Below are 16682 nucleotides of genomic sequence, written 5' to 3'. Positions count from 1 at the left end.
GAGGGTCTGAACAAAGCAGTAGCATTAGGCCATTAGTTGGGAAAGTGTTATTCTTCATTAAGCATGAAAATGTTGCTCCACTGTAAAAAGAAGTCATTCTTCCTTATCAAATTACTTTGCCCTCTTCAGTTGCAATGGTGGAACTTTTTCATGGATCTTTTTATATCCCTCAATTTCAGGTTACATGTATTGCAAGTCTATTCAAGTTGCGCAAAACGTGAAGCTTCCTAGAGATGCCACTGGATGCAATTGCAAAGGAAGTTGTGTAGATTCCAAGACCTGCCAATGTGCCAAACTTAACGGCTCTGACTTTCCATATGTGCACTGTGATGGTGGCCGGTGAGAATTGCATCAAACATGCTATCCTAGAATTGCTACATAAACATCTAATATTAAGTGGTTTATAGCATTTCATTTTCTAATACTGTACTTGTTTCTGTTTTACCTTCCAGATTAATTGAAGCCAAAGATGTAGTGTTTGAATGTGGGCCAAAATGTGGTTGTGGACCTTCTGTGTCAACCGTACTTCTCAGACGGGGCTCAAGTACCGATTTGAGGTTGTGTTTCACTACAGCTATTTTGGATGTCTTGCAAATACTAATGTTAAGAGGTATGACCAGTATAATGTATCATGCACTTCAGTTTCTTTTGCAGTTATTCTACTTCTCATTTTGTGGTGAAATAAACTTATCTCTGAATATTATGCTTAGTATAATGTAATGAAATGTGTAGATGTACTTAAATTTTTGAAAGTAGATAATCAATCATGCGCAAAGAATTTTTAACATTCAAGATATCTTAGGTATTATTGACGCGCGCCTTGATATATAGTAAAGAATCTAGTCTAAATCCAACTTCTACTGTTAAGGCCATTGGTCACAGTCTTTCAATTGTATCTCTTCTCAATATGTTCCAGCAATATATGAGCTATGAAGGAAGTTCTATTTGTACAAAGGAAGAGATTTCTTATTTGTAACAGAAATGTGATCAAACTCTTTTATTGACAACCAATATGTTGCTCTAATGTTAGAGCGGTAATTCATGATTAAAATATAAGTTTCTATTAGGTACTGGACTCTTCTTCACTGCATTTGCGCTTCATTTCAAGTGTGCTTCATGGTGGGTTCTATCTAGTTTGATCATGATTGATAGAGTTCATTAATTGGATCAATAAGGAAAAACTTGCCAAGTTCATTTTAGACTGTCAAGTGTTATATAACCTATTTGTACATTTGGAATATTCTTTAGGAATTTCCAAAGTGAAATTCTAATCATGTGACTGAGTTTTTATGAGTTCTTGTGGTTAATTATTAAAACTTGCAGGACGTTGAAAATGGAGGAAGACAGACCAAATGATGCATGTGATGCCTACCATACATATTTTGGTGTAGCAGGTATAATAGTAGATGCCCAGTTGGAGCCTCTGCTTTTACATAAGATGCATATAACATGAAATGTTTACATAAGAAGATTTAAATCCACATGTACTTTTCCTTCTATAAGTATCTCTTGGCAAGATGAGATTGGATCGAAGCAAAAGAATAACTTCCCATACCACACACACACACATATTTATCTTTGGTATTTTTTGTTTGTATGCCACAGTTTTCATCACATAATTGAGGTTGATGCTTTTTGATGCAGGACCTTCCCTCCTTGAATATCAAATGGTGAAACCCACAAGTCCAGCTTATGCTTTGCCAGTTGATGTTGTAAATATGGTTATCTTAGCAAGCATAAAAGAGTTAAGGCTTAAAGCTGCTGGTGCATTGTTTTCACTTATTTGTGAGGTTTAGGATGTTAATGCGCATCACATTTATGGACAAGTATAAGTTTATGGTTAGTGTTTTATGGTTAGGGTTAATGTTGGGATGGAATAACTTTGTTGAATACATGGATGAATGTATCGGATCTTTACATAAATGAATTTGTTTTGAATGTGTTGTCATTTGGATTCCATATATGCAGAATGTCGGTCTTTTGAATGTCTCTCAGACCATTCTATTCCAGCTAAAAACTATTGTCTAATAATTATTCATCATAAAATGCCTAGCAAAAACTATTGTATGAGCTATCTAACTATAATACATTAAGGACTAAAAGAATGAGAAAGCCATTGTCTAGCAAAAAAACAAACAATAGTTTTTCGGAGAAACCTATAATATCAATAATGGATAGACAATGGGAATTTCAGCTACATGTTGTCTGACCCAACCTTCAGACAACAGCAAGCATATAAGCCCCTGTTGTCTGACACAACCTTCAGACAATAGTAAGCATATAACCCGCTGTTGTTCTTTCTGGTATTCAGACAACAGTCATGCAAGCCGCTGATGTTGTGTAAAATTTTCTCATAGGACAGTTACTTGGTATTGTCTGAATAACCCATCAGACGGCATTGATATAGACAACAACAAAGGGCCTTATCAGACGACAGTTTTTCACTGTCGTCTGATTGAAAAATTGGTGTAGTGTAATGGTAGCCCGAACATTGATAATACACACCAATCTCCCTATATTTGCTTAGGATGATGCAATATCACTTGCAGTTTTGCTAATTCGTCTACGATCCACTGCCATTCAAGTATCTCGTACTTACGCATATTTGATTGTGACATTTATGTGCCTATTGCGTCGCCACGGGGCACTTAGATGAGTCCTCATAAACGAATGGGCAAATACGTTGGATATGAGATTTCAACAATCGTCCGCCATTTATTGCTAGGCTATCTCTTTACCGCTAGATTTGCAAATTGTCACTTTGATGAGATAGTCTTTCCATCATTAGGGGGAGATAAGAACACGGATGTTTAACAGGAACGACATGTATTGTTGCGGACTATCCCCACTATATATGACTCATCTCGATCCCCACTAAAGTGACGAGATTACACATATCTACTGCAAACATGCCTGCAAGGATGGACGTCCCTACGAGTAGACGTAGTGCCACCCTACACGGAGGTAGGAATGACACCAACGCCATAGAGAGTGGCACTCTGGTGTCACAGGCCATGGCCCCAGTTTGATGAGACAGTTTTCCCATCATTTGATCATCGACACTTAAAATCCATTTGGTGTCATAGGCCTTGGCACAACTCAATCCTTTAATCATCGACACTCAAAATTTGTCTTATGTGGATGTTCTAAATTAAGGTTATCATTGGGGGACGCCTCAATGTCAAATGTTATTCCTGAGAATATAGAGCTATTTGAAAAGTACACTAGTGTACATGAGAAAAACTCCATCATGATTGATGATGTATTCGTGTATTTCATATCGTATGAGTTTGTTGAATCCGATGATATCGAACCACGCTTCGTTGATGAATAATGGATACCAACGCAGAGAAAGTTGGCCTAAATGGAAAGATGCGATCCTGGTTAAGTTGGATTCTCTAACGAAGATGAAGGTTTTTTGAGTCAGTGATGCTGACACCTCCTAACATAAAACCTATTGACTAATGGGTCTTCATTAGAAAGCGCGATGAGAAAAAGATATGGTAATCTCACCTTATGATGCAAGACTTCTCACAAACGCCTTGGAATCGACTACGAGGAAACATATTCTCTTGAAATAGATGTCATTGCACTCCACTACCTTGTCAGTTTGGTAGTTTTTGAATAACTAAACATGCAGCTTATGACCTTGGTCACTACGTATCTTTATGGGGATCTAGATATATACGAAATCTATATGAAGGTTCCTGATGGACTTCATTTACCCAAGTCAAGTGGCTCTAGACCACGAAGCGCATTTACAATGTGATTGAAACGCTCACTAAGTGACTACTTGATTGGAAAGGAATATGTTAATGATGAATTATGCCCGCGCGTTTCCCATGACAAGTTTCGAATTTTATTGCGATTCATGTTGGTGACATGATCTTCATTAGAAGCCCTTAAAGAGTTAAGAGAAACCGCTGAACACTTGATATCTGAGTTTGAGATTAAGGATCTTGGAAGAACACGATTTTGCCTTGGTTTGGAACTTGAGCACCATGTTGATGGATGCTTAGGTGTTTTGACAAGGTCAAGCCTTCAAGCACACATATGATCGTCTGTAGTCTTAATCCTAAAAAAGATCCACTTCATCCAAAGGATGATGACGAAGATGTGCTAGAGGCAGAAGTACCATACTTAAGTACAATAGGCGTATTATCGTACTTAGCTCAATACAAAAGACCGGACATCTCATTTGCAGTGAATTTGTTAGCTAGACATAGCTCTACGCCAACGCAACGCCATTAGATTGGTATACAAGATATCTTTCGATACTTGAGATGTATGGTTGATATAGGCTTGTTCTATCTCTACAGAGAGATGATGGATTCAGACTCATCCCATACCAGGAACACCGCCAACACTGGTCTATGTCCTATGTCCCCATCCCAAAACGACATTAGCGTTGGAAGGTTTTGTTGATGCTGGGTATCTCTCTAACCCACACAAAGGTCGTTCCCAAACTGGTTATGTGTTCATCATGGGTAAGACCGCAATATCTTAGAGGTTTACAAAACAGAATCTAGTTGCTACTTCTTCGAACCATGCAGAGATTAATCACTGCTCTTCACGAAGCAGTTCATGGATGTATATGGATTGGATCCATAATTACGCATGTTCGAAGCAATCGTGGTGTAAAGTCTTCCACAGATGAGCCTACGAGCATTTATGAGGATAATGCTACTTGCTTTGAACGAATGAAGCAAGCTTACATCAATGGCGACAACACCGAGCATAATCACCAACAACATACTCTCGGAGATCAAATTGGACTAGGTTCGATTGGAGGACAATATGGCTGACTAGCTTGTTCACTAAGTCATTGCCTAAATTCACTTTAGAGAAACATGTTGGTAGCATCAGTTTGCAGAAGTTATCCGAATTTCTATGATCGTAGTCATCAGAGGGAGATGTCTACATGTTTGGTCTCGAAAAGTGAAGTGTGTGTTATACTCTTTTTCTCCTTTAACTGAGATTATTTTTGTCCTATTGAGTTTTTGTTACTTGGCAAGATTTTTGATGAGGCAACGAGATGAGCACCATATTTGGGCGACACAAGGGGAAGTGTTTAAAGACATCTGGTTTATGTGTCTGGCCCTGTACTTACATAGGCATTCACAAGCATAATTAGCTATAATGAGCCACGCTCATGCTACCGCTAACGGTACCAACTCCTGCCAAAGGAGTGATCTACAGGAACATAGCCAAGCAGGCTACCGCTTGAAGCCCGACTTGCACCCAGATCACCTCTGACGCGCCTCCACTCGCCACACCAAGATAGCACCAGAAGCTGGGACTGAAACATATCAGTCCCACATCGAAAACATGGAGAAGATCAGCTCTCTCCTCACCTATAAAAGGTTCTCTCCTCTCTCCTCATTAATTATGCATTTAATACTTAACTACTGTTACTTTATCAACACAAATACATTGACTAACTTAGGCATTGGAGAAGAGAAGACCGCCCAGCGCGGTCTCCCTCTGACGCCCTCTGTATTTCGCTTGACAGGTAGGAGGAGCTCCAAAGAGTATCATAGATAGCGGTCCGCCTATCAAACCAACGTTAGTAAAGGTTTAGCTACTGCTGAACTTTAAACATTAACATTGGCGCCGTCTGTGGGAAACCTTGAACAAAAGGCCATCCCACCACATCCACCATGACTAACGGTAGCCGAGGAAACGCTAAGGGCCAGGCGAATTAGTCCGCCAACCCCCATCCCACCAATCCAGTGATCAAAATCAATCTAGCAGTTAACGTTAACCGTGCACTATTCAGCACACCGGTCAACCCCAGCGGGGAACCCCCTGCCAGTTGCCAGATCCCACCTACCCAAACTACAGCGAATGCTCAGCCGAGCGGCAGCCTCCCTCCGGTGCAGGACCTCGCCGCTATGTATGAGTTGACACTAGCGGACCTTCACAAGGCAAACCGAGAGCGCGAGCAGGAGCGCAGAGAGAAGGCTGAGGCACAAAAGCAGGTGGCCACGCTGATGCCAAGATTCGACGAGCTGAAGAAGGCGCTAGAAGCAAACGCCAATCCAGCACAAAACGAGCAATCGCGGAGCACCAGGCGCAGTCATCCTAACACCGATACCCTGACCAATCGTACATATGCAGGTACCGTTGAACCCACTTGAGCTACGGGGAATGGGACCACCTCCTGAGCCCCGACTAATGTTGGAGCAGGAGGCGGAGTCACAGCCACATACCAGCCGCTCAACAATCAGGGCTAGAACCGAGGGTAATATACCTGTCCCTAGGCGAGAGCTGGTTCAACGGAACATCCAGGCAGAACCCGAGGGAGACACAACCACCCTAATACTAGAGCGGATGCAACAACTAGAGCAAAGGCTAATCCGGGCCGAGGCAGGCGCCCCAACGCCAACACCAAATCCACTATTTGCATCCAGGCCAGGACCATTCACCTCCAAGATCCTGCATGCCATCCGCCCGACGCACGCAAAGACACCAAAGATGTCACATTACAGAGGCATGACTGACCCCTTTGTTCGTATGGACGCTTCAAAAAAGTCACCAATAACAAGGGCTTCGATGACGCCACCCTCTGCCACTTGTTCAGCGAGTCGCTGGATAGTGAGGCAATGAGTTGGTTTTTTGAGGGTCCGCCAGGGTCTATTGACTCATTCCATGCACTATCAAATGCTTTCCTCTCTCGGTTCATCCTGTTGGCTGCCGGACTCCACAGTACAACTCAGCTATTCAACCTCAAGAAGGGAGAGGAGGAAACATTGAAGGCGTTTGTTACCAGGTGGTGAGCGGCAAGGTCCCAATGTCGCGATCTTGATAAAACAATGGCGCTGGCAGCTTTGAAGTAGGGACTCCTCAAGGGGCCATTTCTCTATCACCTCAATTACAATCATCCCAACGCCGCTTACGACCATGTCATGAGCGAGGCTGTCATCTATGCACAGGCAGAATTCATCACATATGGAGAAACCCCCCCACCACCACCGACACCTGTAAAGTCCACCCAACCCCCCGCCGGCCATTAGGAAGCCTCTAGCAAAACCTTCGCCGCACTACCAACTGATAAAAAGAGAGAATGGCAACAGAGCAACCACCAAAGCAAGCGACAGAAGGACCAACATTACAATAAGGGCAGCCGCTCATTTCATGGGGATAACCGTAATAAACAGACGGAGTCATCCCAGCGGTATGTAGTGTTTACGGTCCTCACGGCCTCATATGAGGAAATATACGACCACTGCAAGGACCAGATCCTGCCACCACCCCCAAGAAAATACCCAAGGGTAGGAAAGCCTAGAAACACTGGCAAGTGGTGCAAATATCACGAGGACAGCGGCCACAACACTAACAATTGCAATGCCCTCAAAATGGCCATTGAGACCTTATACCGAGACGGTAAGATGGAACAATTCAAGGTACACCAACCACCACCCGTGATCACAAACATTGAGCCCTTGGGCCGCATCAACACCATCGACTGTGGTGCTCCAATTACCAACATGTATCACAGGGCAAAAAAGCGCTATGCGCGTGCTAACCACCCAAAGGAGGTGTGCAATATCCGCAAGGAGAGGTCCGCTAAGCTCCCCAAATTTGGTTGGGAGCCCATTACCTTCTCAGAGGAGGAAGAGCGCGGAGTACATCTGCCCCACGACGATCCATTCTTGATCGACACCGTACTCGATAAATGGTCAGTGGGAAGGATCCTTGTCGACAGTGGGTTCGCTGTAAATGTCATCTTCAATAGGTGTTACGACAAACTTCGACGGAACAGAAAACTACTGCAGGATCATGAGCCATTGCTTAGCTTCTCTGGTGACGTCACACAACCATTGGGTTCTGACTACATGCGACTGGTTATCGGTGCCAGTCCACGAACGGCGGAAATCCATACGGAGTTCATCATTATGGACTGCTTCAGTTCATATAATGCCATCATTGGTCAATCGACACTTAACAAACTCAAATGCATCATCGCCGGGTACATGCTCCTCATGAAGTTCCCTACTCCTAAAGGAACGGGCTGTGTGAAGGGAAGCCAAAAACTGGCACGAGATTGCTACTCCACAACCGTGGCACGATCAGCGCGCCGCCATGAAATCCTAATAGTGGGAAATCGTGCAGCGGTACCAAATATCTTTGAAGACCCTAGGGATGACGAGAAGAAATATGTCAAAAAGGAGTCTGTCAACCCAGAAACATCCTTGAGGGTTATCAACATCTCTAACGAGCACCCTGAGCGGACAGTCCGCATCGGCGCTCAGCTAGACCTAGAGGTAGAGGCTGAACTCACCCAGTTTCTACGTGACAATGCCGCCGTCTTTACATGGTCCTACACTGACATGCCGGGCATCTCCCTCGAGATCATAACGCACAAATTGAGTATCAAACCATCCGCCTACCCTATCAAGCAGCGACGAAGGCCCTTTGATGAGGAGAGATACCGTGCAATAGGGGAAGAGGTTACCAAGCTCCAGAGCATTGGATTCATCCTCCAAGTAAATTACCCTCAGTGGATTTCCAACTTGGTCATGGTCAAAAAACCCAGCTGAAAGTGGCGAATGTGTGTCGACTTCAAGGGTCGCAACAAGGCATGCCCCAAGGACAGTTTCCCGCTACCTCGCTGTGAGGGTTCTTTTGAATTAAGCAAGACTAGGCCAAAATTAACTCAATAACTTGATGTTAATGAGAGAATCTTGTGCGTGATTCAGATATTGAGTGAGGCTTGACAGCATGAGGATGGTGTGGGAGCTAGAAACGCACTACGGTGAGAGAATTTTGGGATTTTTGAATTCGGGTTTCTGGAAGATGAGTTTGAAGGGGGTTTTGGGAGAAAAATGGCTAAGAGCTGGGTTTTGTGCTTAAAGGCTTGGAAGCTTGAAGGGTTGGAGGCTTTTGGATGTTTCTAAGCTTTCTGGGTTGTTGCTCCATTATCATTTTAGTTCCAAGTCTCTCCTTTTATAAGCTCAATTGGAGGGATGTTGTGGTGGCTCATAGCCTTTAGTTTTTAGGGTAAAATACTTCTCCTTCAGCTCATACAGGATTTCTGCCCTAAAATTTGGGAAAGGGGGCTTACTTGAGAGATGAAGTCTTGGGAAAAGGAGAAGGTCATTGCAGCCGTGGACAGAGGTTGCAATAGAAACAGCTGCAGTGACCCAAAACCTGGAACGAGGTTGACGAGGAAGTTTGGGAGTTGTGAGCTCATAGTTTAAGGAGGAAGAGGATATCTCTCTACTAGTCAGAAAGTTTCCTCCTTGCCAACTGACAGGAGGGAACTTTATTTCTCCTGGATATTTGGGTTGAGCAGTGTATTTAGCAGCTGCAGGGAAAGGAAATGAAGCTAGAAGAAAGATAAGGAAGGCCTGGGCTATCTTATTTCCTTTAGGTTTTGGGCCTTCTTTGGGCTTTGAATTTTAAGGGAAAAAGGTTGGCCCAAATCTCATATTCACCAATTCGCTATTGATTTAAGTTAACGGGCTTGGATCTCGGGCCCAAGACCGAGACCACCGACGACTCTAAATCAATAGACGAGTGTTATGTGTTTCCGTAACCTTCCACACCATACCCACTTCTGCAAGCCCCAAGAAAATGCATGGATGTGGTTTGGGTCCACACCTAGGGCGGGTTTGCTTGGTGGGTTAAAGTCGAGAGATGAATATAAAATTCTATAAAATTATAGAATTTTATACAAATTGCGTGTTTATGTCGTGATGACATATTAATTTTTCGTATGATTTTTCAGGTATCAACACTCACATAGACCAACTGGTCGATGCAAACGCTGGGCACGAGCTACTCAGCATGATGGATGCCTTCTCCGGCTACAATCAGATCAGGATGCACCCTGGTGACCAAGAGTGCACCTCCTTCACCACCGATAAGGTCCTATACTGCTACAACGTCATGCCTTTCGGTTTGAAGAACGCCGGTGCAACTTACCAGCAGCTGATGAATGCTAAGTTCGCTGAACATCTGGGAAAAATCATCGAGGTCTACGTGGATGATATGTTGGTAAAAAGCATAAAGGCCAGCGGACACGTGGCAAACCTCAAAATCATATTCGCTATTCTCATGGCCTACGGTATGCGCCTCAACCCAGAAAAATTCTTCTTCGGCATCACCGCCAGCAAATTTCTGGGTTACATAGTCATTGAGTGGGACATAGAGGCCAACCCTGACAAGGTGCAAGCCATCCTCAACATGAAGGCTCCAGAATGGAAGAAACACGTTCAGAGTCTCCAGGGCAAACTAACCGCCCTTTCTCGGTTTATCTCCAGACTCACTGACAGATGTCTCCCATTTTTCAAAGTCCTGAAGACAACCCACAAGAAGGTCATCAACTGGAACCCAGACTGTGAGGCAGCGTTCCAAAGCTTGAAAAAGTACTTGGCGGCAGTTCCACTCCTCTCTATTCCTATACAGGGGGAGACAGTATATATATACCTAGCAGTATCACAGACAGCGGTAAGCTGCGCCATTGTCCGGCGGGAGGACCAAGATGAGTTCCCCATATTCTACGCCGGCAGAGGCATGAACGGGGCCAAAACAAGATATCCCCCCTAGAGCAGCTCATTCTTGCACTCATCGTCACCGCTAGGCTCCTCCGCCAGTATTTTCAGGCCCACAAATTCATGTCTTAACAAATCAATCGCTGAGACAAGTATTGCAGAACCCTAAACACTTGGGACGCCCCAGCAAGTGGGCTATCGAGCTCAGCGAGTTTGACATTGATTACAAACTAAGAACCGCCATGAAGGGCCAAGCGGTGGCAAACTTCATTGCTGAGCTCACCGAGCGATAGATTGAACCCAGCACGAAAATAGTAACCGCTGAGGAAGCAGCTCCCCAGGAGTCAGACTGGAACCTACACGTGGACGGCTCCGCTTGCGCCAAGGCCAGTGGCACCGGAGTAATCCTAACAGGGCCAGGGGGATTAAGCGTGCAATATGCATTAAAATTCAACTTCAAGGCCTCAAACAACGTGGCGGAATACGAGGCGCTCATCGCCGGCCTACTCCTCTCCATCGACTCAGGAGCTGACAGTGTCAAAATATTCAGCGACTCCCAGTTAGTCATCAACCAGGTCAACGACAGTTTCTAGGGTAAGGACCAACAGTTAGCAGCGTACTTGGGATACGTCAAAACGCTCATCAAAAAATTCAAATTTCACACCATCACACAGATCCCCAGGGAAAAGAATGTCAAGGCTGATTCACTAGCAAGACTAGCAACACTCAACCACACCAAGGTCCAGCGGACACAAGGGTGGAGTGTCTTGACAGGCCTAGCATCACAAAAACCCTAGCGGAAATCTTCAACATTGAGGTCAATCCCAGTTGGATGGACGAGATCATCGAATACAAGCGCAACGGAACATCGCCAGAGGACAAGGTCGAAGCACGACAGCTCAAGCAGAAAGCAACCCGCTACAACATCCAAAATGGTAAGCTTTACCGCCAGGGGTTCACCTACCCCAACCTCCGGTGTCTAACCCCAGAAGAGGGAAAGGTCGTGTTGGCAATGATACACGGCGGAGAATGTGGCAACCACTCAGGCGCTAGGTCCTTGGCCAATATCACAATGCGACAAGGCTACTTTTTGCCCACGCTCCCGACGACGCCTGGAGGATATCAAGATCCTGCCACAAATGTCAATAATATGAGGATCTCCCACATGCCCCGGCGGAACCACTATCGATCATCATTGGTCCATGGATTCACTCAATGTGGGGCCTTGACTTGATGGGAAAATTCCAAACCGCCAACGCCAGTTCAAGTACATATTGTCGCCATCGATTACAATAGCAAGTGGATCGAGGCAGAACCACTAACGACAATAACCAGCGCCAAGGTAACTCACTTCCTCTGAAAGAATATCTACTGCCGCTATGGTGTCCCCCACACCATCATCACAGACAATGGCACACAGTTCAATAACAAGGAACTCATTTCTTTCACCGCTAACTTGGGCACCAAGATGAGTTTTGCGTCTGTCGCTCACCCCCAAACCAACGGCCAGGTCGAAGCAGCAAACAAGATAATCAAGAAACTGCTAAAAAAGAAACTCGATGACGCCAAGGGTTTATGGGCGGAGAGGCTTCTGGAAGTTCTGTGGGCCATCAGAACTACCCCAACTTCCGCCACCGGTGAAACGCCATTCTGCATGATGTTTGGAACTGAGGCCGTCCTACCTATTGAGGTAACTCAACCTACCGCTAGGGTCGAAGGCTACTGCCTCGAGACCAACGGCGAGGGCATCAACCTCGACAGGGACCTCCTAGAAGAAAAACAACACAAGGCCCATTTAAACAATTTGCAAAACAAGCAGCGGGTATCGCATTTCTACAACGCCAAGGTCAAAGCCCGGAACCTCCAACTGGGGGACTGGGTCATGAAGGAAGTCATTCCACCGCCAACAACACTCCGCCCAACTTGAGAAGGTCCATACAAAATTGTGGAAGTTGTTAGCCCCGACACCTTCTACTTAATGGACAAGGACGGCGTCACAACGACCCACCCTTGGAATACCGAGCACCTTCGATATTACTACAAGTAGTCATACCGCTACCCTAGAGCATCTTGGCTTAGCTAAATTGTTGACTCAATATTTAGCTAAGGGAAGCTACCCAACGGGTACAACCCCGCTTTTATAAATGCTGACATATCAGCTATCAATGAAACGAGGAATTATTCAAACCATTGTCGCCAAGTCCAAGCACAAGAATCAACTGGCAACGCCAACAATATTCGGCGGACTATGTCCGCTACATTGTGCACTTGGAACAATTTTAATCCCTTTAATGTTTCATTGAGTCACAAAACAACAGTTAAAACTCTAACGGTTCATAAATATTCAAACAATGCAATCAGCAAACGCATGCACACTTCAAAAATCTCGGAAGGAAAATACCAATTTCATTTTAGGGGTCAGGACTCCCTGCCCAAGAGTATTGATCAATTACAAAAGGCCTCAGCGGCGCAAAAAAAAGAAAAAAAAAGAAAAAAAAAGACAAAGGCCTTAGCGGCACTACTTCAGGCTGTGGGGCCTTCTTCATTGATGAGGGGCATCAGCGGCAGTCTCGCCCTCTAGCGGCGGTTGTTGCTCAGACTGACGGCTCGTTTGATCGGACCCACGAACGGTAGGGCTCGGCATTACAATGGTACCATCCTCTCGGGTGTGGGTGGCCAGAAAGCCAGCACGGGAGACCTCGGACTGAGTATGAGGCGGGGTCTGCTGAGGGTTTTCCGCCGGACGCACACCACTCTCCTCACTACCTGAACGGGCACCCTTAGCCTCTGCGCGAACCACACCCTGCGCGGGCGATGCATTCTGACTTGACGACCCAACGGGCTGGGACGCCTTGACCCAGTCAATGGTGCCCTTTTGCCTCAGCAGCTCCACGTTGGCAATAGCACCGGCCTTTGCCGCCTCACTCAACGCTTTCTTGTATTCCGCCGACTGCTTGAAAGCCTCCACAGTGGTCGACGCCGCACGCTTCCCCTCCATTCCCAGACGAGCAGCCTCATCTTCTAGCCTCTTCACCTCAGCAGACTTAGCGGCAGAATCCCGCTGAAGGATCTCAACCTTCTTTACCTTCGCCGCCACCTGATCCTTCGATCAGCAGGGCTATGTCTTGCTCTAGCCTGGAGACATGGTCATTCCGCTCCACCTCCCGTGCAATGGCGACAGACAACTTGCCGCGGGCATCAGCGGCATCACATTCTGCCTTAGTCAGGAGCCGCTCCACATCCGCCAAACTGTCCTTAGTCACCGCGAGCTCCCTCTGGAGACCCTCGATCTCCTCCCCGAGTTGCCGCTTCACCGGGGGCTTCTTTGAGGCTGCTAAGAACATCTCATGTAGCCCAACGAACAGGTGCCCAAAGGCCGAGCTGTAGGGCGACTGATCAATGGCGGTTGAGTGCACGATTCCCTCCAGCTCGCCGAAACCCAGCCGCTGGCAGAGGTCGAAGATAAACTCCCGCTCAGGCTCCGTCAGGAATTCAACATATGCGGCAAACGAGTCAAGGTCGCTCACCTGCACCTCCTGCCCGGCTGTCACAGCTGCCTTCGCGGGGGCCTGCCTTGCATTCTTCCGCTGGCGAACCCCAATGGTCTCCACGTCGGCCGCATCATCCTCATCGACCGGGTCGTTTTGACGTCGCTTCCCTTGGTGTACCACCCGTGTCACACCAGCGGCGACGGGGAGCACTCCCATCTGCGGCTCCAGCCCCGCAATAATCACTGGCTCCTTTGAGGGTGCCACCCTCTCCTTCTGTAACCCACGCCTAATGGCGGGCACCCTCTCTTTCTGCTGCACTGGAGTAGTAGGGACATTGTTCCGCCAGCTCCCACCTGTACCACGGGCGAGCCGTCGGGGCCGAGGTGTGAGTGGTGCGGCATCAGCAACACCACGGGAACCTCAGAGGGGCTCAGCGCCAATGTCTGAGGGCCGATGATAGTCTGTTGGGCCTCTAGCCTAGAGGCATACATGCTCTCTAGGAAGTTGTTGATCTCGGCATGGTCCATGGCTTTTTCAAACGGCTCGCGACTCGCTCTATTTCCCTGCAGAGAATCTATACAAAAGAAAGAGTTAGCTTGACAACAACGAACTAAAACACTCATCTGGGGAAGGTATTTACCAAGGGCTCGTGTCAACTGCTGATCGACCAACAACTCCCAGTCGGTAAGTAGGCGGAGATCTAGAAAATTGCGGTTCTGCCAGCAGCTGCCGATCCTTGCCAAGCGGCACTCTTCTGCGCGAGTCAGACTATAGCGCAGGCCCGCTACACAACAAAAAACGACGTGATCATTACAACAGGAAGTTATTACGCAATCAAAAAATCAACTCTAAACGGCGGCAGACTAGCAACCTCGGATAGGTTGGAATTCCAACTTTATCCTGAAAGTCGGCTCCCTATCATTAGACCCCGCTTGGTACTCCCATCCATCGGTGGCAATGCAGAAGGTCCCCCGCCAAGGTGACCTGGAATCCTTCAAGTTCTCTATTAGCTTGGACGCCCCCTGGCGGCGACTCAGATTCACTTGCCCGCCGCATCCTTGGCGCTTCACATACACCAACTCATAGAAGTGCAGCACCTCCGCCACGGTGGGACCCTCACAACCGGACAAGCGCTATAGCAAGTTGAGCGCCATCAGCAACCGCCATATGTAAGGGCAAATCTGCCCAAAGGCGAGGCCAAATTCGCAAACCAAAATCTGGAGATTTGGCAGTAGTGGGAATGTCACTCCCTAGAGGAAGATCGCCTCGTGCACGGCGGTGTGACCGGCTGGCAGGACCGATGCTCTCTCATCCTTCAGCGGCGGTTGCAGCTTTACAACGCCTGGCAGGCGGAACACCCGCTTCACACGGTTAACGGTGGCCACCTTCATCGGCCTTCCCGCCTCGTCAACCACTGTACCGTCGCAGAGAACCCAGGATGACTCAACCTCTTCCCCGCCAGCCTCTCTCACCCCATCAGCAGAGCCGCTAGAGGCACTATTACTCGCCAGCCTCTCCTCCCGCCTTTTGTGAGTAGCGGCATCCTTTCCTGCCCTAGAACTCTCAGGACGACCAGCACGACCCATGGCAACTTCCCAGGGTATGGTCTGTAGCGGTTCAATGTCTAGCGGTTCGAACCAGGAGGTTCCTGCAGGGGCAGACGAACGCAACGAATCAATAAACACCCTATCCGCCACGTTGAGCGACTCGTCAGACCCGGAATCCTCACCACTCGAGATATCTACTACGCTAGCCATCCCACAACCCTAAAACCCAAACCAGTTAGTTCACACAAGATCTAAGCTATCCCTTTATCAGTTACATCCAGGAGCATCAAGAACACTTGCCCAGAATACACCAAAACAAGAACAGAAAATACCCATATACTCAACCCAAATTCAACCATCCAGCAAATCCCTAAACCCCAACTCTCTACCAAACACCAAAACCCATCCCTAAAACTCGCTTTACAACCTCAGAGCACACTGAGGAGGAACAGAGTACCCCAAATTGGAAAAAACCCAGAAGCCGACAAAAGCAAACATAGAAATCCAATAAAACAGGGATGAGATTCAGAGTACCAACCTCAAAGATGAGAACTTGGGTGCAGTCAAAGGCGCTTCTCTTCACTACAGAAGACCTTCATGCTGCAAAAACTGGATACCTTCACAGAATCTTAGCAATCCTCTTCTCGGAACGCAGGGCGGAGCTTGAAGACGACGATACAAGGTAAAAAGTACGAAGTGCCAAAACACAAGGTTTCCCTCTCTTTTATGTCAACATCAAACTAATCTAGGCCGTCCGCCGAATAACGACATCACACCACAACTGTACACGTGCCCCACATACGCACTTACTCTTCTGATTAACCGAGGCATACAAAATCAATAATTACTCTCATTAATGACGAGACGACGGGCTTGCTGAAGAGACGTTATCGTACACGCTAATCCAATACATGCAGGCCATGTGTCGGGCACCACCACACGAAGCGTTTGTCCAAGGTAACCATCGAAAAGGAAAGTCGTCAATCATCGAAGCACTCAGCGAGATAGTCTCCGCTAAGCACAACGCCGATAGCAGAACTTCTCTCATTCCATCTTGCAAGCGAGATAGTATCCGCTAGCGGAACTTCTCCCTTTCCATCTTGCAAGCGAGATAGTCTCAGCTAAGCACAATGCCGCTAGCGGAA

Source organism: Rosa chinensis, chromosome 7, assembly GCF_002994745.2.
Source record: "Rosa chinensis cultivar Old Blush chromosome 7, RchiOBHm-V2, whole genome shotgun sequence".
Classification (NCBI taxonomy): domain Eukaryota; kingdom Viridiplantae; phylum Streptophyta; class Magnoliopsida; order Rosales; family Rosaceae; genus Rosa; species Rosa chinensis.
The sequence above is the reverse complement of the archived record's forward strand: the minus strand, read 5'-3'. Positions refer to the sequence as shown.